General features: G+C 36.1%; 2 long non-coding RNA genes across 46 annotated transcripts in view; one reads left to right on the top strand and one right to left on the bottom strand.

The window, feature by feature from the left end:
* LOC106730695 overlaps window positions 1–21,744 on the bottom strand; it is a 427,796-nt gene that overhangs the window by 260,527 nt on the left and 145,525 nt on the right. For 41 of the 45 annotated variants that reach the window (XR_004322743.1, XR_004322741.1, XR_004322724.1 and 38 more), the window contains one exon: window positions 6,007–6,120. The exons of the other annotated variants lie outside the window; for them this stretch is intronic. This is a non-coding gene — a long non-coding RNA (uncharacterized LOC106730695). The remainder of the gene's footprint in view (window positions 1–6,006; window positions 6,121–21,744) is intronic. 45 annotated transcript variants of the gene reach the window in all.
* On the top strand, window positions 398–11,140 carry LOC116665915. The gene is made up of 3 exons (XR_004322748.1): window positions 398–2,479; window positions 10,159–10,367; window positions 10,671–11,140. It is a non-coding gene; the product is annotated as an uncharacterized LOC116665915 (long non-coding RNA).

Raw genomic sequence — 21,744 nt, 5'->3', positions numbered from 1 at the left:
TGAGCTACGTGAGAAACCACAGAAGTGTGACCAGTGAAACAAAAAGAAAAGTGTTAGCAAACTGCAAACGCAAACCACATCTAGATACCGCCTCACATCTGATGCATTCACACTCACAGCACCTTCATCTGTAATAGCCAAAAACTGGAAAGACTCCGAAGGGCTTTTAACAGGTAAGTGGACAAACTGTTAGGAAACCAAACAATGTAATACTGATCAGTGATAAAAACAGAATAAACTATTGATGCACACAACAAATCTCACAAAATTACGCTGAGGTCAAAGAAGAATATGTACATCCTGTATGATTACGTTTATATTTTACTTTGGAAAATGCAAACTAACTTACAGTTGCAGAAAGCGGAAAAATGATTCCCTGGATACAGAGTCTGAGGCATGGATAGGGACAAGAGAGAGTGATTAGATCAGGTTACAAGGAAACTGTTAGCGTTAATGGATATATTAACTTGAATATGGTGATGGATGAATATATACATAAGTCAAAATTTATCAAATTAAATACTTTATCTAAGTACAGTTTATTGTCTGGCAAAACCACAAGAAAGTTGATTAAAAACCAAGCCAAATAAGAGTCAAGGTCTATGTTGTCAAAAATAGCAAATAGCAAATTCTTCTGAAGGCCTGAACTTTTTATTGCCCCATTTAAATTCTTTCCATCACTTTGGAATCTTGGGTCTGTGCTCACTTTTTAATTGCCCAAAAATGTTCCTTATAATCTCTACTCATATGTGCTTGCAGCACACTTAAATACAATGTGCAAACCAAATTACTGCAAGAACTCTATCATTTTGTCAATATCACAACATAAAACACAAAATGCAAGCAGGTGGAAAAGGTGTTAATGGGTTTTTAGAAAATATATGTATAAAAATAACCTCAATGCTTTATTATTATCAAGATTATAGAAGTACAAGCATTTATACAGCTGTATCAAAACGCAGTATGTTGTTAATTTACATCTTAACAGTATTGAATATGTTTATGCCTTAGTTTAACCAGCCTAGGAGAATTTCCTAACATTGTTTCTTTTGTTCCACATTCATGTACAGAAATGTACATTTAGAATATTATGTTAAAGTTAAAATTTTCACATAAAGCAAACTAAAATGGCAATTTACTGAATGAAACTATAAAGAATATAAGTCACATGACTCTCCTGAACTACATGGCCAGATAGCTGAGAGTTACTAGAACATATTACCAAAAACTTTCCTGGTAATCAGTCTGTGTGATTTTTTTCATGCCAGGTGACCATGATATTTCAGGAACTATAAGCAGCATTTAGCAGTGAATGTTATGATTACTCCTGTAATGACATTTTTCTTGGCATGCAAAAAATAAAGAATCAAAAACTGCCTGTTGAAAGTAAATATAGCTCCCGTAAGCGCTGGTGGATTTGAGTTAAAAACATTTTTCCTGAACATCTTTATTAAGTGCATTAATATCAGAAATATGTTACTCACTATCAGTAGTGCTTATTCTGTGTCAAGCATTGTTCTCAGTGCTATCTAGATATTGATTCTCTCAATCTTCATAAAAACACCACGAGGTAAATAATACGGTTATTCTAATTTTAATAGATGCAAAACTTTTGGTTTGGGAATTGAGGTTGTTATGGATTGAATTGTGCCCCCTGCCCCAGTTCATGTATTAAAGTCCTAACTCCCAATGCCTCAGAACGTGAACTTATTTCGAAATAGGATTGTTGCAGAAGTAATCAGTTAATTTAACATGAGGTCATACTGGAGGAGGGTGGGCCTCTGATCCAATATGACTGGTATTTTTATAAAAGGGGAAATTTGAAGAAACACACACACACAAGGAGAATGCCATGTGAAGATAAAGGCAAAGATCTGGGTGGTAGAGCAAAAGGCAGACGCCAAGGAATGCCAAAGATTGCCAGCAAACCACCAGGAAGTAAGAGAGAGGCATGGAACAGAGTCACCTCCACAGCCCTCGGAACCAACCCTACCAAAACTTTAATCTCACACTATTATTTCCAAAAACTTTAAGACAGTACTTTCTATTGTTTAAACCTTCCAGCTTGTGGTACTTTGTTCTGACAGCTCTAGTCAGCTAAAGGCGGGGATAGGATCCAGATGTCTGGCTCCAGAGTATGCACTATGCTATGTATTCCCAGCAAGTATTAATGGCACCATAACTCCATGTGAGAAAGGAGAAGGTCTTAGTTCTCAGAAGAGGAAAAATCAGGAGGAATCTGTGGAGCCAGGAATGTGCTGTAGTGCCCATGGTAGGAATCCAAGTGTTCTGGATGAAGGACTGGAGGCCTCGTGCCCCTGGAGATGGAGTAGGAAAAGGAGAGGAAGGAGAGCCTGGTGGAAGTAAGGAAGACTGACCTAGGAGAGGTAAAATCGACTTGCAAACTCTTCGCTTGTTTTTCAGATGTGCCTAAGAGTTTGTGCCTGAATCCTGGTGGGAAAAGAAGTCCAAGAAACAGGTGACAAAACAATATTCATTGCAAAACCAAGAGGATGACTAGAATTACAGCAAATTGCCTCTGTCACAGAATAGCTCTCATAAATAACCTCAAGCGTGTCTGGTTTAAAATTTCAAACCAATTGACCTGCAAAAGTCAATGACCTCCTCAAATACCTTTCATCCGGAAAATAACTTGCTCTGAGAAATTGTGTCCAAAAAAGAAAAAGAAAAAGAAAAAGAAAAAAAAAAAAAGACTGTTAACAAGCAGCGTTGCCAAAAAGAAAGCTAAGCCTAATATAACTCTTCCTGTTGTTGTTTTGTTTGTTGTTTGTTTATTTTGGGTAGAGGACCCACTATATTCTTTCTGGAGGTGTTTGGGATTTTTTTCTTTGCAGGATAAACCAATATCTGATCTCAAAGTTTGCAAGCTCAATTCTGATGGGTTCTTGGGTAATGAACCCACTCGGTTTCACAGCATCGAGTTCAGGAACGTTTTTGCACCAGGCAGTGTGACAGTGGGGAGTTTAGGAATGATGGCTAAGGATGTTGTTCATGGACTGTGACGTTGTAGAGCGTTTAACCCCTAGCTGGATTTATGAAGTTCACAGGGCCCGAGTCAGGTGGTCACTGGCATCCCGTCTGAATTAAGATACATGATGGACCACTCCCAGCTCATGCGACTGTCTGCTCCCAGCTCATGTGACTGTCTGCTCCCAGCTCATGTGACTGTCTGCTCCCAGCTCATGTGACTGTCTGCTCCCAGCTCATGCGACTGTCTGCTCCCAGCTCATGTGACTATCTGCTCCCAGCTCATGTGACTATCTGCTCCCAGATCATGTGACTATCTGTCTAATGCTGGATCTGGCAGGAGACACATGCTTCTAAGAGTTCTGTGTAACCTCTACATGCCAAGACTTTATCATTTGAAACTATGCATTTGTTGGTAAAATGTTGGGAGGACATGACGCTCTTCCCTCTCTCGGAGAATGTTACTGCTTTCTGTGCTGAGCATCCTATTGCAAGACAGAATCCTTCCTTCCATACCCTAAGTTAAGTAAAACCTCTCACTTTTCCATCTGACTGGAATACACACAGTTGTCATATGTACACTCTTTATCTAGGAATTAGTGAAATTTCACCAGGATTCATCTATCTATCTATCTATCTATCTATTATCTATCTACCTATCTATCCAACTATTTATCTATCTATCTATCCATGTGTCTATCTTCTTTTATCCTGCTTGGTACTCAGTGGAACCACTCAATTTGAGAATGAATATTATTCTCTAGCTACAGGAAAATTTTATTTCTTTGAATATTGCCTCTACTTCTGTTGGAATTACTCTTAGATGGATCTATTCTTTTTGGATCTTTTTGTATATACCCTCTATATTTTAAATTTTTTAGGTATTTTCCATTTCTTTGATTCTTTTACCACGAGAAATTTCCTGGCTTCAATTACCCAGTTCACTAATTAGCTATCCTTTTGGGCCTATTCTATTATTATTCAGTCATTAATTTAGTTGGTTTTTTTTTTCTTGGAGTCTTCATTTTTATTTCCAAGATTTCTATTTAGTTAAATTTGTAGGTGACATATTATTTCAGAGGTTATAAATACATTTTCTTATTCCTCTAACTATATTAATTATATTTTAACTTTCTTATTTTAAGTTTATCCTCATAAATGTTTCCTAAGATAGTAGTCCTTCTACTCATTAAATTTGATGCCACTCTTTCACAGTGTTACTTTAAAAAAATTGGTGATTTATAGATTTTGGCTCATCTTTTTTGAGATTCTCTGATGTGGTCCTGTGATTACAACTTTTTAAGTGTCTTGAGATATTCTTATTCTGAGCTTTAGGAATTAAATTAGTTCAAAGTCAAAATAAACACCTATATATGTTCTTCCTGGAATATAAATAGAAATTATTCATGTTATCAACAGTGTTGATTCTATTCTTCACATTTGAAAATCAATTTCTTAGAAAAGTAGCATAAAGCAAATATAGAAGTCATTTACTTATGTTTGTGGAGCTTTGGCAAGATGAATAAAGGAAAATAGCACAGAGTCACACAGAAAGGTTAAGGAACAGGGAGGGTTTATTGGTGAATGTTGAGGTCAGGTTCTCTAGAAGCAGAGCTAGACATAGAAATTCTGATATTTTGAGAGTGTACTCTCAGGAGAATGGGAGAGAAGGAAGCAGACTAGGACACGGAGAGAAAGTTAAGCAAGGATCTGGTCCTCACTGGAGACTAAATTCATCCTGGTGCCATGAGGACCTCCGAAACACAAACTAAACCTCAGTATTGCTCCTAACCTGAGGCAAGGGGGAGGCGACCTTTTGTAACCCCAAATCACTCATTCTTTAGCCTCCTCCTGACGCAGTAGCAGGGAGTGGCCAGTATAACTATCCATCCAGCCAAGGCATTTCTCTGGAGAGGGATCATCTGTGAATTCTTTGCAGCCAATATTCACAACAGGAATGTTCATGAATTTTTTAGGCTAGGTGTTAAATTGTTAGAAGCTCAAAATCAGCCATGATGTGAGACTTTATACAATAGAAATTGGCAAGTACTACAAGTCAGATTTTTTCCCCCAAAGAGCCATTTTACCTGCACCCCACTGATATGGTGGATGAGTAAAATGGCCCTTGCTAGGGATCTGGGTGGTGCATACAAAATGGCCTATAATCTACCCCTAGCACCCCTCAGACCCACCTCTTCCTCTTCCTAGAGTCTGGTGGGTTACATTCTGAGAAATCTTATTAAAGAAAGATCTGTGGGATGAGCTACAAGTGCTACCTCAGGTTTTAGCCCCAAGGCCTAACAGATATTCACGACCTCCCTTCAGCGTACACTCAAGATTTCCTTTCCCTTCTACAGCACTTCAGTGGAGGTGGGTGGCCTGTGTGGTCACCATGCTCCGATGAGGGTGGTTGCTTTACTTGCTCATTTACAGTTAAAATGGGACATAGGAATAATAAGAGATGCTCCAGCAGATTACCTGGGTACCAAACATATTTCTCCACACCCTCATTATATAGCATCAGTCCTTCCTTTTCATGATATACAGGGACCACTGGTAACTTCTTTCTGTGCTCTGTGGTCTGTTGCCACTACTTTCCCAAAGAGTGGAAGCTATATGTTTAATGGAACTCTTACTTGGGTCTCCTGGAAAAACCCAGGACCTTTAGGCCAACAATGCCTAAATTTAGGGGGTCAGGAGGCACAAACTTCACAAGTGAGTCACTGGAAGTGATGGTAAATGGGGCCATTCCTACATCTATTCCTTGTATTCCACTCCTGGGGACACAACACCCAACAATGCGTAATGGCTATTTGTTGAAGATACATGTCACAGCCTGTGGAAGGTCTAGACTGTCCAGGTCCTTTTGGATTACATTGTAATAGGGGGCAAGAGAATTAACATAGCCCTGGGACAAGACCATTGTCAATTCCATACAAATGCAAGTTATTTCTGATACTCCATCCAGATAGGTATTAAAATGACAGCATTTTTCAGAGAAATATTTTCACCACTTACCCAAGAACATGTTAATAAAGATACCGCACATAGCATAGCAAGAACAGTTGGGGCTTCTACTTGGTTAAGTTATGGTAGTCCATTGTCATCTGCCATTTTCATTCTGGTCTTCATCTGAATGGAGAGTTAAATGTAAATAGAAGCAGAACATTAGCACTGAATCTTAAGGGGCTTTCACTTTAGTTTTTCTACTGCAGTGGATCTTACTCTACTGGTCAACCAATTTGTGAGGTTTACAACTGCTAATTATTTCCATTGTAGTTGTACAATTAGGAACCAGGAAGATGACTACTGAATAGGGCCATGGACTCTGGATCCAGGATTCCACTTATAAACAGACCTCTGATGCCCTAGTCAAGCATGGAGAAAATGATGCCCCCTCTCACCAAAGTCAGAGCCCTGGATGCCATTCTGATCTGCTGCCCTCCTTGCTTCTCAAAGACAAATGCTACCATCAGACTTCATCTAATCTGGGATCCTGTTTTTTTCATTATTATTATGGGGACCAGTTTTATAGTAGCATCTCCTACCATCCTATCCTACAAAGAATAACTGCCACTAAGCTTCTCAGTGAGATTCTGTTGCTCCCCTCATCAACACATTTCTTATTGCTTTGGAGAAGTGAGGAACAAAGACAGCTCCTAGGTGTCCCTGTCTCACATAGTAAACCCTGTCTAGCATTGCTACTTTTCCAAATATTTTTATCCCTTCCTCCACATTCTTCCTTCCAAAGCTATTCTGGAATCTGTATCTAATATGACCATCACCTTTTCTAAGCTCATTAGAGCCATCACAGCAGCATATTAGACTCAATTCCTGCAGCCTTCACTAGGGTGGTAAATTGTGTCATAAGAGTGACACATGCTGACACATTTTCTCTTACAAGCTTATATTCAATCTCCCCTTCATGCTCCACCCTCCATACGTACTCCTAGGCAATCTTCGCTGGTTACGGCTGTTCTCTTCCACTCTTGCATTACCATACTTCAGTACTTCCAAACTATAGGAAGCATGTTGATATTTAACCCTAATCATGGGTCTGCTGGTCAGGAGGGGAAGTGGAGACACATCCTGAGGAGGACAAGCAATGTCTCCTAAGGCATCTGCACTGGAGTCCTTTACATAATATTCAAACAAGTGATGAGGGTAGTATAACCACTTTTCCAATTGGTGAAACAAATATTTCTGGGGAACCAGAGAGTTCAGGAAAATCTGGGAGCTCAGTACTCCCTAGTTCATCCACTCACGTATCTCCTTCTTTGGTTTGAGGGCCGAACTCCTTCCTTAAGAGAGATTGTTTTTGACAGAGGAAACTTCACTGGGCTGATAATTTCAGCCTTTGAAATTCTGACACTCTTGTAATTAGGTCCTGGGCCTGGTCTTTCGCTGTGTCTGCCCACTGACTGCAGGAGGTAAATGTCCTCTTAAGTTCGGCCAAGGAGGCCCTTTGGCCTTCACACTTTGCTTTATGTATTGTTAATAGATTAATAAATTGGAATCTGTCATGCTATATTTTCAATGAATTAATGGGACTTAGTGACAACCATCGCTCTTGGGTTTACTAAATGTGAAAGTTGAGCACTTGAACGGTTACACCATTATAGGGACTATCAGTAACCCACCTATGATGTGACAAGATCCTTACTGCCCTTTGGAGGGACAAGTGATCTCCCTCCAGAATACTTTTCTTTGAGTCTGCTTCCTAGCACCATTCACAATAGAACATTACAACGTTAACTCAGGTTTCCTAGAAGTAGGTGGAGGTAGAAGTTTTTACAAAGTGATTTGTCGAAGACTGTTCAGAAGAGAAAAGCAAAATAGTGCAGGAAAAAAAAAAGCTAACCAAGATTTCGTGTTGTCCCACAGAGAGTTCTAGAGTATAAATTGTGTCACCAAGTTGGTCTGAAGCAAGGGGTCATCTTTTTTTGTAGTCATTTACTGGATGTTGAACCTTAGGGTGGAAATTATTATAAATTATGTATTTTCCTAGGCAAGGAGAAAGATAAGACCATTAGTATCTAAGACCTGCCGAAGTGAGGTGGGTGCACCAGATTGATGAAATGGATCAGGCTTGGATGTTAACGGTATCTATTGCAGTGAGACTTAAAAGTCGAGGTCAGTGAGCAAGCACAGAAGTTTGTCTGGAGAATATGTTGGACTTGCAGTAGATTTATATAAAGGAAAAGAGATGTTTCTTCTTTTTTGCTTTTCTCTTTTATGGGACCAGAGTGAGGAGCGTTTGTACATAGAGAAGAAAAGCTTTTATTTTTGCATCACTTTCTTCTCTGTAAGCATGCCATGGGTGAGGGAGGGTGTTCTTGCACCCATTAAGGACTGTTTTTTTGTTTGCTATAGTCTTGTGGGACTTGTAGCTGCAGGCTCCTTTGGCTTTAAGAGCCATTTGTTTGGGATGCTTGCCCCTCCTGTAGAAATATTGGGAAACTAGAAGTGCAGTTGAAACTCTCCAATCCTTAGGGAGAAGTTGAGAACTGGGTGTTCCCCCTCTACTGTGCGGTGCTGTGCCGGGGATGGGATTTATGGTGAGAGGTTGTCTCAGCCTGTCCTATAGGCATTTGCTCACTAATCTGATGTATAGGAATCTCTCAGCTAGTTTCTGGATTTCTCTCAGAGGCAATTGCTCCAAGTATCGTGGTATGTTTGGTGCATCCATGTGAGGAAGAAAATTCAGGATCTTCCAAGGTCATTATCTCAGTCTCTCCTTCCTCTCTATAATCTTTTGTAATAGATCCTGAGCTTTGCTCGTATTTTTAGGATTTTTATCTATATTCATAAAACACATTAGTCTATTGTTTTCTTGTGAGATCCTTGTCTGGTTTTGGTATTAGCAACTATAGAATATTTATTTTCAGTTGTTTTATTTCCTTTGGAGAATTTCATTTAAATTATATATAAATTTTATTTGTATTCCAGTTCTCTGGTAATATTTATCATTTTATAATATATGTTTCTAAGTATATCATACATTTTAAATTCTGTGTTTGTTAATGACAATCTCTGGATCATCTCAGTGTCTGTTTTTCAGAAAATTTTAAATGAATACCAGACACTTTGCATAAAAACACTGCAGGTACACTGATTGCTACCTTCTTCAGAGAGCATTTTCTTTAACTGCTGATTAGCAGTTATGAGTGAATGAATCCAGGTAGGGATAGCAAATTAGACAGCGACTTTCAGGAAGTGTTTGTAAAGCCTGGCTTATCTGGGAGACAATCCCAGGTATAGAAGCTGTAGTTTGTAGTGTTACAAAAGAAAAGCTTCTCTTGTACCCTTACCTCAGATTTGTATTTCCTTAGCACCTTGAGACTTCTCAGCTTCAAACTTCCTGCCTAGCTACTCAACCTCTCAGTTTATCTTGTGTCAGTAAAGGGCTGAAGATGGAAAGAAGCTCAGGTTTTCAGAAATCTCTGATCTCCATTTCTATCCAGTTTCTTGAGCTCTCAAATCCTGAATCATGGATAAGCCTGAATTCCAATTTTGTCTTCCTTGACTTAACGAGACTGCTACAAGCTCTGATCAGCTTTGACTCTCAATAGCTATTTTCTGCTCAAATTGTCAGCCCTCAACTACATGGCAGTGCCTCAGCAAAAGCCTGGATAATGAAAGCAGAATGTGATGTCACCAAAACTTCAATGAGTTTAGCTTCTTTTGGAATTTTGGCCTTGGTAGGATTTATTTTAAAAGTTCTACATAACATTTTTCATTTGTACTTAGTCAATGGATAGATCACACAGATTTGAAATGGTATTTGTGATGGCTGAAGTAATTAAATATAAAGATTTGAAAGAGAGTAGTTTTGAAAACGTGGTTGAGGTCGTTGGAATGCACAGACAAGGCAGAAATTATATCGTTGAAGATGGAAATATTCTTCTCCCAATTTAACACACCCCAAAAACCAAAGAAGAAATAAATTTTAGTTATTATGTATAAACATAAACATTTCAAAACATATGCAATTTTTAAATTACAATTTCTGAAAACTGAAGGGACAAATAAAGTTGGGAGGTGAGAATCATCGACAAATTATTTTATTTGTTTTAAAATTAAAATACTGTGTACCTTCATGAAATACTAGTTCACCAAACATGAACAACTTTGCTTTTCCTGTGATTAAGATCCTATTCCAAATTGTAGAGGTTTTTCAGGAACCACCAATCTCATGATACTGCATTAAAGTCATCACGTATGCGAAGCCTGATACATTTGACCATGTGAACAGCCGAGGACGACAGAGCTTCCTCCTTGGGAATCTAGAGATCATGCATGTTTTGCAGTCCTCCAGGTGCCTGCCCTCAGTGAAACATTTGACTAAACAAGCAAACAAGCCAGGAAGAAAGACCAAGGTAGGCATATTTTTAGGAGTATTACATTAATCATAACTAATAAAATCGGGGATTTTTTGTTGTAATATGTTGGATGAGTCTTGGTATACTTCTTCCAATAAAACCAAGGGTTTTTCCCCTCAATTCCATGTAACCTCATGATTTTGTCAAATCCACATAACTCTGCATGGGCAATTCTGTTCAATTCTCAGTATAACTCTTCTTCACCTTTATATATTTTCCCCTTAGAATAGGCATTATAAAGGACTGACTACAGAAGGTGGCAAGAAGACAATCTGATTTATTTTTTTTAACTTTCTTAAGACAATGCCAAGTGGAGAGGAGTTATGGAGTCTGATTTGCAGCCCTCCAAAGACAAGCTCAGTCTAAAATCCTGAATGTGGTCTCTTCCTTAAACCAAGTATCTGTGCTCCTCTGACATGAAAACTGAAGAACTTTGGAGCTGCCCTAGAATCAGTATCTTGCTTTAGATTCCACAACTTCTCAATGATGCCCTGATACTATATCTAGAATAAGACTGTGTCAATTCTTCTCTCTTATTCTCAAGAATCCAATGTAATCCAAGTAATAAATGATAATGGGTTCCATCTCCTAAACATAATCCCCTTATATATCAGGGTAAACATAAGATAGAAGATCACTTTAGGTTTTTGTCCCCTAAGGTATGGCCATCCTTCCCTACTCCTAGGACATTCCTGAGTTAAAACAAGTTCTCAGACTTTAACTCAACAACTCTGGTCTCAGGTCTGTGTCCATATTAACACACATTAATAATATACAGGGAGTATATATGTGTGGGTGGGGAGGGCTATGTGGGAACTCTGTATTTTCTGCTCAATTCTGCTGTAAACCTGAAACTGCTCTAAAAAATAAAGTCTATTAAAAAATAATAATAGAGACTAATTTCATATTTTTCAAAGCTTATTTCATGGAGTGCTTTTCCCACAAAGTGCTAGTGTTTTTACTGCTTTTATCCTTTTTAACAAAGTTAATTTTGTTTTGCTTTTACTGCAGGAATTATCAAAACTTATACTATGACAAAGAATAGAAAGAAATGCATTCCCTCTCCCTTTCCTTGACTAGAACAATTAACCTCCTTGGACACAAAGCTGGCAATGGTTTAATTGTGAAAGAGGTGAGTGAATAGCAGCTACACTAGCACATTGTCTAGTCTTAAATTGTAGCTCTGCTATAAATCCTCGAATTATTTTATAGGGTCTTCCCACAGGAAGGGAAAGAATCATTATTCAGTGTAATTTAAGAGATGCCTCTCATAGCAGAACAAAAAAAGAGAAATTATGACCAGCTAAAGTTACTTAAAAAGCTTTAACCAATGTCCACATCATTGCCTACGGAGAGAAACTTTAGATTCTGAAATATCACAACTGTCCCAATACTCAACTTTTTGTTTGAATTTCTATTTCAATAGCCCAAGAAAAATGGAAAAAAATAACTTTTACTGAAGTTAAATTGTCTAGATGGAAAAGCATATATGTGAAAAATAGCTGCAAATATGAAATAAATTAAATTCTCATTTGGAATTGCCTAATGTATAAATAAATAAAGAGTTTTCAAAAATTAGCCATAACAAAGACATTCTCCAACATATATATTATAGAACATGATGAGTTAGAGTTAATGTTTATTCATGATCAGGTTTTCTTAGACTACACATAGGGAAAATGAGCTTGTTTCTTTTAAGACTATTAACACATAGATACAAATTACTCACTGAAGCCATGGTGGAAATGCATGATTAATGAGACTTGGTTTCAAATGTTTCCATATAATGATTCCTTTAAGTGAATAGAATGTGGATGGTGGGAGTGTTTTGGTCACAGAGGAAATGAAGGAAATAAGAAGAAAACCATGATCAAAATAACAGGCATTTATCATGCTAAGCTGGTAAAGTTTTGATCAAAAACAAAAACAAAAAATGAAGATGAGAATAATTGACTATATTCCACTTTGCCTTGCTGCATGGGTTATTTTAGCCCTTGAGGTCATTTTGTTCATATCTATTAGAGAAAAGAACCTCTGATTCATTACAGATATATTTATCCAAAAGGTGGAGAATGTGACTGCAGATGAGAAAGCCACTATTAGTGGTCAGAGAATGCTAAATAAAGGATGATGAGTTATTTTATTTTCCGAACTTGACAAATATCACATATGCTCTATTTCTTCCTTTAACGTAGAGTGTGGTGAGACCTCCATTGAGTTTCCCCTAAAAAATAACACTTAATATTCTCTACATTACTGAAGTCTAGTGGTAGCCCTTAGGCATTTTCAAAGCTATGAGCTAACAAAATAGAGACAATACATACTGAGTGTCTTGTATGAACTGCAGTAATAAGAGTATAAATACAACCTATGGCTTAGCTTTCCAAGACAGCACTGGCTTTCCCCACATGCCAGCCTGCAACCATCTCTCTGTCAACAGATTCTAATAGAACTTTTAGACACTTATCAATATTCAACTATATTTCCTATTGACTCAAAATTGCACAGTGATTGATGTCAAATTGATTATAATCTTGTTAACATGATGATATTACTCACTAACCAGCATAATCAAATAAAATGTCAGTGTTTGCCTTTTCTCTCTCTCTCTCTTCCTCTACCCCCTTTATTTTTATTGGTTTTTTAAAGTAAGAGTTGATGCGGTTCTGTGTTTCTACATTGACAAGGAAAATGGGGTATTCCAACATATTATTTTAATTTGATAGTTCCTAAAACTAAACTTTTGCCAAGGTATTTGTGAGCTTGGACAATTTAGTACTGTGAAGTAAGTGACAGATTTCCAATGAAAGTATAAATGTGAAGTTCTGTTGTAAAGCAGGGTATAAATCTGGGGATAAAGATAAAACATGTATTAAGTAGTGATAGAAAGCTTCTGTAAGGTGAATGAAGTAAAAAGTATTCTATCTATTCAGAAAATTGGCTTCAAATCCCAACCCTGCTGCTGGATGTGAGTCTTCAGCAAACCACTACCCTCTCTGTTAAGTTTTTCCATTGACAAAAATGAGGATAATGTGTTTGCCTGACTTACTTTCTTAGTGCTCAGAGGAGGAAATAAATGCAAAGCACTCGGTAAATTCTAAAAAGAAATATAAGCTACAAGTTGTTATGAGCTTTGATTAATGTTTTTGATGAATCAGCTATATTGTTTTCTTGAGCAAAAAGGTCTGAGATACATTAAAAAACTGACATGACAAGTGAGATGAATCTACATATTAAGTGCAGAGAATATCTCAATAAATCAAATGATAAATGTGGAATGATGGAATCTGTTCCAGTGTGACAATTTCTTTCAGACAATATATTTTTTAAAGCAATTTATTACTCTAGATACAAAATGCAGTTGAAACTTTTGACTCATCTGCCTAATTGCATAAGCATACCAGGTTCATGAGGGTGATGTAGTCAGTATAAACATTTTTCATTTCATTTTGTTTCATTTAAGGAAAACTCTTAAACTGTGTTATTTTTCTAAATAAATCTGGACAAAATTGTGGAGACAGTGAAAATAAGATTTAGGTTTCATGTCTTTTTTATTAAAAGTGCTTTAGCCACTTAACAGAAATAAGCAAATCTTTAATTTACCTTAAATATCTCTTCTCAAGTGGAGAAAGATGCTTCTAATAAATAAAATTACTTTTCACTATTATTAAATATTTACAAGTTTTAAAAATAAATTAGTATATTTGAACATTTGGCAGTAAATAAAATTTAGATTTTGTCTTATTCTGTTAATATCAACATTCATTTTATTTACTATTATGTCAGCATGTATGAATTACTTCAAAGCATTATAATTCAACTCAGCAAGAGAAAAACAGAGTAAATTCATTCTACATGGATTCTCAGCTTCACAAGCCTCAAACTTCATTCTTAAACTCCTTCCTAGCTTGCATTTTCCTTGCACAGTTAGAGACTTAGGTAGTATCAATGTTTCCTCAAGCTTGTTCACAGCTGAGTTGTCAATGACCAATTTAATTCCAATGATAAAGTACATGTGCTTTACTATTATTGCTTTCAAAGAATAAAAATAAATGTGTGCTCTCAGTGATATTTTGTCTATCCCAAACCTCAGATTGTGGCTCCAGTACACGTCAGTATGCTAGAATATATCAGAGCACACAAATGCAAAAATGGGATATTGATCTTAAAATATAAGGAACTGAATATTCCCACACTTTTTGATTTATGTGAGATATCCAATGTTGCAAACTGCCTATCTATAATCTGTTCAACACACGGAATCCTATGTAGCTAGAAATGTTGAAGCAGGTGCTTGTTCTACTTGATCAAATATTGGAGGCATGACATTGCAGCACATTTAAAACAAAATGTAAGTTCCATGGTGGAGTGGTCATCCCAGTATATGTAGAGATATCAGGTGTGGAAAGAAGTTCATGTTGTGCTTGCTCTAAAATATTCTTCATTCTGTGATCCTGGCTAATTTGTATACAACATTCAGTTATAAGATGAAATATGTCTTCTGCAGAAAGACTTCTTAAAGGATCTCCTATTTTTTTTCTTAATAACATTTATTATAATCCATAATGCTACATTTGTTTTGGTAGGCATTTTTATACCTGTCTTCAATAAATTGTAAGTTTCATCGATTCAGCCTAATATATATACATGTTCATTGTAGTTCATTCAACTTTTGCAAGAGCCACATACATTCTAATTAGACAATAGATATTTCTCAACAAATAAATGCAGACTTTTAGGGCTATATGGAGCATTTGAGAGGTCTTAACTAGCATCTCACGAGCCAGAGCTAACTCTGGCTACCTCAAGATACAGATACTGACGTTAATAAGTCAAGTTGAAGAATACTGTAGAAGATTTCTAATATTAGATGAGATGTCTGTCTTCTTGTGACTGACAAAGGTTGATTCAGGGTGTGAGAATGTGACCAGCGTATCCTTCTGAAAGGCTGACATTTTATTTGACTTAGCAGACAAAACAGAATACGTCCTTCAAATGCACTGAAAAACGGAGCCCAAGAGAATGATGCCATTCTCATTTAGCCTTGTATTCTGCCCTCTTTTTATCCTTGGAAAAGGAATATTTGAGATTGTAAAAGGATAAGAGTGTATGAGTCTTTGCTGAATTCAAAGGGGCATCTTTAGATTTCCAAGAATAGAAGGCTTCAGCAGAACTTCTTAGAGTATTTATTATTTGTCAGTATCCAAAACCAGCAAACTTCTACCAACTGTATCACTTTGACTTTAATGTAACATAAAAGCTGTTCTGCATGACAGATTACATTGCTGCAACCAATATTATAATTAGGATAGAAGGCAGATACGTTAGATTCACATTTAGGAAAGAGCTACAGAAGATTAATTACAATCTATTAAAATTCTAAGTTCATCACCATTTAAATTTTTTTCACTTGATGCCAGAATGGAAAGATTCCAATACATTGGTGAGATGAATGTAGCATGCGCTGATCTACCAAGCTGAACCCATTCAAACTTAAGGACCCAAATATGTTATAAAGCATTATTACTTGAGATCTAAATCTTAAGCAAGACAGAAATCCAAATTAAAATTGCCAAGGATTATGTGTAGACAGAGAATACAATCAAGAAGAATCTATATAAATAATGCTTTGTCTTTAAGTAGTCCAAAATCACAAAATTATATGATTCATGTTGCCTACTATAGTTTAAGTTGGCTTTTTCTGAATTGATTTTAAGTCATTGAAAGGTATACCTACTTTCATGTGTTTAAACATTCATTTTAGATTAGCTTTTATATTAGCTGTCACATGTCACAATTGAGTGTCATCTGAATCTTCTATCTAATTATGCATGCAAATGCAGAGAGTTCAGCAAGAATATTTTTAATAATATGAGTACTTGATGCCACTTTTTGATTTTTATTAGACTAATTAATTGCATACAATACCATTTGTGATGTAAATTCCAATAACAAGCTGTCAATCATTTAAACATAATATGATAATACATTTTGGTTAATTTTATCCAAGACCACAATCTTAGATTTCAGAGCTCCATTTGCCTTTTCTAAACAGCAGATCAGGGCTCTTTCAAAGGTAATCATGAAAGTCTTCTATGTAAAATAAAACATGATCAAAACAAATGGGGTCAAATATTACTTCCCCATCGAGAGAGCTGTTCTGAAATAAAAACTTTAGCTAAACTTCTCAGGTTAGGTTTTGGAAATTCTGATTAGCTTAATCTATGCAAGCAGAGGACAGGAGGCAAATCAAACCTATTCTGCCCTTCTAAGCTAAATGTACTGCATTACAAACAGCAACAACTATGATGCAAGCACTTCATTACTTTCTTACTATTCTTTAATACTCATAGCCTAATTTATCCTGGAGTTATTATAGCTGGATAATCAGCTAATTAGGAATAGTCATTATCATTTTCATAGGCTTTTTGCGGAGTACTATGTCTGAGTGATTTAATATACATTGCTTTATGAGAACACTGTTGAAAGTAACACACAAACAGGGCCATAGGAAGATGAAAGCAAATGTCATTTCATAATCAGGAAAATCATTTTTTTTTTAACTAGAGTCATGAGTCTGAGTAAAGTCACATATGTTAGCATCAAAGGAATAAAAAAGCACCTTTAATCTTCAAAAACATATTATCTGTATTAATGTATAATTTTCTGATTTCCTACATAATCCTCACTACATGTGCTTTTTGTTTTTGTTTTTGTTAGGACCTTTACTTTTATGCTACATTTATCATGGAAATAGTTATTGAAGAAAGAATTCTAAGTTCTAGAAAAATTTAGTTTGAAATCTGGCTTCACTATACAGCAAGAAGGCAACTTTAGGTAAAATACTTAATAACTCTGCACTCAATAATCTCACTTTAAAATGAGGTAAATAGCTTTTCCTCCGTCTCAGCATGGGTGATTTTAAATTTCAAAGAGAAAACGTGGATCTAAAATACACTCTGTAAATGCACTCTATGCACATTATATCATTTGGCTCACACTCCAAAATTCAGGCGAGTACTGTTTTATATACAAACGTATACGCCATTTATCTGTTAGTATGGTTGGTGTTATCTTAGATCCACAAAGAATTTCCTTAAAGCAGACTCTAATGTGAACATTTTGGTGGAAAATTTAGTAAGAATTAGGTGATAGAGAATGAAAATCACATTTGCTTTATAATTTTGATCTGAGATTTCAAATGTATTTTTCTGGCAGGCAAGAATTTTTAAAAATGAAGATGAACATAAACAATCAAACATCATGATGTGAATTCAAAAAAATAAACATTCTTGAAGGAAATTGTAGGTGCTACTCCAGCGATCATCACAAACGATGAAAGGCAAGCAGCCTTCTTGCTGCTACGGAGAAGGTTTCAGTGGTCTGTACAGAAGATCAAACCACTCGCACATTCCCTTGAGCCAAAGCCTAATCCAGAGCAAAGCCCTAACTCTCTTCATTCTATGGAGGCTGAGAGAGGCGAGAAAGCTGCAGAAGAGAAGCTTGAAGCCAGCAGAGGTTGCTTCATGAGCTTTAAGGACAGAAGGCAACTCCATAAGATAAAAGTGCAGGGTGAAGCAGCAAGTGCTGATCCAGGAGCTGCGGCAAGTTATCCAGAAGATCCAGCTGAGATCATTAAGGAAGGTGGCTACAGACAAAACAGCATTACGCTGAAAGCAAATGCCATCTAGGACATTCACAGTCAGCAAGAAGTCAATGCCTGGCTTCAAAGCTTCAAAGAACAGGCTGACTCTTATTAGGGGCTAACTTAGCTGGTGACTTCAAGTTGAAATCAATGCTCATTTGCCATTCCAAAAATTCCTAGGGCCCTTAAGAATTATGCTAAATTGACTCTGCCTGTGCCTTTATAAGTGGAACAACAAAGTCTGGATGACAGCACATCTGTTTACAACACGGTACACTAAACATTTTAAGCCCATTTTTGAGAACTACTGCTCAGAAACAAAGATTCCTTTTGAAATATCACTACTCATTGACAATGCCCCTGGTCACCCAAGAGCCCTGATGGAGATGTACAATGAGATTAATGTTGTTTACATGCCTGCAAATACAACACCTATTCTGCAGCCTTCAGATTAAGAAATAATTTCTACTCTCAAGTTATATTCTTTAAGGAATAAATTTTGTAAGGCTATAGCTCCCATGGATGATGATTCCTCTGATAAATCTGGGGAAAGTAAATTGAAAACCTTCTGAAGAGATTGGCCATTCTAGATGTCAATACGAACATTCGTGATTTATGGGAAGAGGTCAAAATTTCAACATAAACAGAAGTTTGAAAGAAGTTGATTCCAAGCCACATAGATGACTTTGAGAGGCTCAAGACTTTAGTGGATGAAGTAACTGCAGATAGAATGAAAACAGCAAGAGAACTAGGATTAGAACTGGAGCCTCAAGATGTGACTGAATTGCTACAATCTCATGATCAAACTTCAATGGATGAGGAGTTACTTCTTATGGATGAGCAAAGAAAGTGGTTTCTTTAGATGGAATCTACTCCTGGTGACAATGCTGTGAAGATTGATAAAATGACAACAAATGATTTAGAATATTAAGTAAATTTAGTTGATACAGCAGAGTTTAAGAGGATTGATTCAAATTTGGAAAGAGGATACTGTGGTTAAAATGTTATCAAACAGCTTTAAGTGCTATAGAGAAATCATACACAGAAGAGTCAATTAATGCAGCAAACATCATTGTTGTCTTATTTTAAGATTTCCACAGCCATCCCAACCTTCAGCAATCATCACCCTGATCAGTCAGAACCATCAACATCAAGGCAAAAACCCCTCAGCAAGAAAATTATCACTCGCTGAAGGTTCAGATGATAGTAAGCATTTTTTGGCAATAAAGTACTTATAAATCAAGGTGTGTACATTGTTTTTTAGACATAGTGTTACTAAAAACTTAATACACTACAGTATAGTGTAAATATGACTTTTATAAACATAACTTTTTGGAAACCAAAAAATCTGTGACTAACTTTATTGTGGTATTCACTTTATTGCAGTGCTCTAAAATCGAACCCGCAATATCTCACAGGTATGCCTCTATGGACTTTATTGTGTTGAGGTAATCTCCTCCTATTTACGAGGGGTTTTTAAAAATGTTTTTATCTTGAAAGGGTGATGAATCTTGTCAAATGCTTTTTCTGCATCAGCTGAAATGATCAAATGATTTTTTTCTTCATTCTGTTAATATGGTATATTACATTGATCGATTTTCATATGTTGAAACATCCTTAGGTTTCAGGAACAAAATCCCACTTGGTCATAGTGTATAATCCTTTCAGTATATTAAGTTCAGTTTACTAGTACTTTGCTGAGAAATTTTTCATCAATATTCATCAAAGTTATTGGTCTATAGATTTCTTGCAGTGTCTTTGCCTGGCTTTGTTATCAAGATAATGCTGGCCTCATCAAGTAAGTTAGTGAGTATTCCCTTCTCTTCTATTTTTTTGGATGAGTTTGAGAAAGATTGACATTAATTCTACTTAAATGCTCAGTAGAAATCTCTGTTGAGGCCCTCTGGTCCTGGGCTTCCTTTTTTGGGGAGGATTTTGATTACTGGTTCAATCTTGTTACTAGTTATTGGTCTGTTCAGATTTCCTTTTTCTTCATGATTCAATCTTGGTAGGTTTAGGTTGTGTGTTTCTAGGAATTTACTCATTTCTTCTACATTGTCTAATTTGTTGGCATATAGTTGTTCATAGTATTCTCTTATAATCATTTTTATTTCTGTGGTACTGGTGGAAATCTCCTGTTTTTCACTTCTGCTTTCAGCTATTTGAGTCTGCTCTCCTTTGTTCTCAGATTCAATCTAGCTATGCATTTGTCAATTTTGTTGATTTTTTTTCCATTTTCTGTTCAATGTATCCCTTCTTTAATATTCATTATTTCCTTTCTTCCACCAGCTTTGGGTTCAGATTGCTCTTTTTCTAGTTCCCTAAGGTGAAAAGATAGATTGTTGGTTTGAGATCTTTCTTCTTATTTAGTGTACACAATTACAGGTATAAACTTTCCTCTTAGAACAGTTTTCACTGCATCTCATAAGTTTAGGTATGCTGTATTTTCATTTTCATTTGTCTCAAGATATTTTCTAATTTCTCTTGTTATTTCTTCTTTGACTTATTGGTTGTTTAATAGTGTGTTGTATAATTCCCACACATTTGTAAAATTTCCCAGTTCTCTTTCTGCTATTACTTTCCAGTTTCATTCCATTGTGATTAGAAAAGATACTTTACATAATTTCAATCTTTTAAAATTTATTAAAATTTGTCTTGTGGCCTAATATGTGCTGTACCCTGGAGAATGTTTCATGAGCACTTGAAAATAATTTATATTCTGGTCTTGTTTGGTGGAGTGTTTTTAACATATATGGGTCCAATTGGTCTATACTGTTATTCAAGTCTGCTATGTTCTCATTGATATTCTATGCAAGTGTTCTGTCCGTTATTAAAAAATGCTGAAGTCTCCTCCTATTATTGTTTAGATATCTGTGTCTATGTCTCTTCAATTCTGTCAAAATTTGCTTCACATATTTAGAGGCTCTGATATTTGGTGCATACGCACTTATAATTGTTTTAGCTTCTTGGTGAATTGGCTCCTTATCATAATACAACATTTTTCTTTGTCGCTTGTAATAGTTTTTGACTTAAAGTCTATTTTGTCTGACTATTAGTGTAGCTAACCCTGCTATCTTTTACTTTTTTCCATTCTTTAAATTCAGGCTTTGTGTATCCATGGATCTAAGGTGAGCCTGTCATAGATAGCATTTGGTTGTGTCCTGCTTTTGTTTTTGTTTTTGTTTTTGATCCATTCAGCAACTGATGGCTTTTGATTGTGGAATTTAATCATTTACACTTGAGGAACTTACTGATAGGGAAGTACCTGTAATTGCCATTTTTCTAACTGTTGTGTCTTATGGCTTTTCTGTCCCCCATTTCCTTTCTTACTGCTTTCCTTTGTGTTTATTTGACTATTTTTAGTGACTAGCTATGAGTCCTTTCTCATTTCATTTTGTGTATGCTCTATAGATGTTTTCTTTGTGGTTACCATTCCAATTACATAAAGCATTCTAAAGGTATTACATTCTATTCTAAACTAATGACAATTTCAATCACATACAAAATTTCATTCTTTATAGATTCACCCCCTTCTTAGTTATTGATGTCATCAATTACATCTTTACATATTATGTACCCTATGATCCAGCAATCCCATTCCCAGGCATATATGCAGAGGAAATTCTAATTCAAAAAGGTACATGTACCCCAATGTTAATAGCTGCACTACTTACAATACCCAAGACATGGAAGCAACATAAATGCCCATCAATAGATGACTGGATAAAG

Source organism: Camelus ferus, chromosome 9 (genome assembly GCF_009834535.1).
Source record: "Camelus ferus isolate YT-003-E chromosome 9, BCGSAC_Cfer_1.0, whole genome shotgun sequence".
Classification (NCBI taxonomy): Eukaryota; Metazoa; Chordata; class Mammalia; order Artiodactyla; family Camelidae; genus Camelus; species Camelus ferus.
This window is presented reverse-complemented; position numbering and strand designations above follow the sequence as displayed.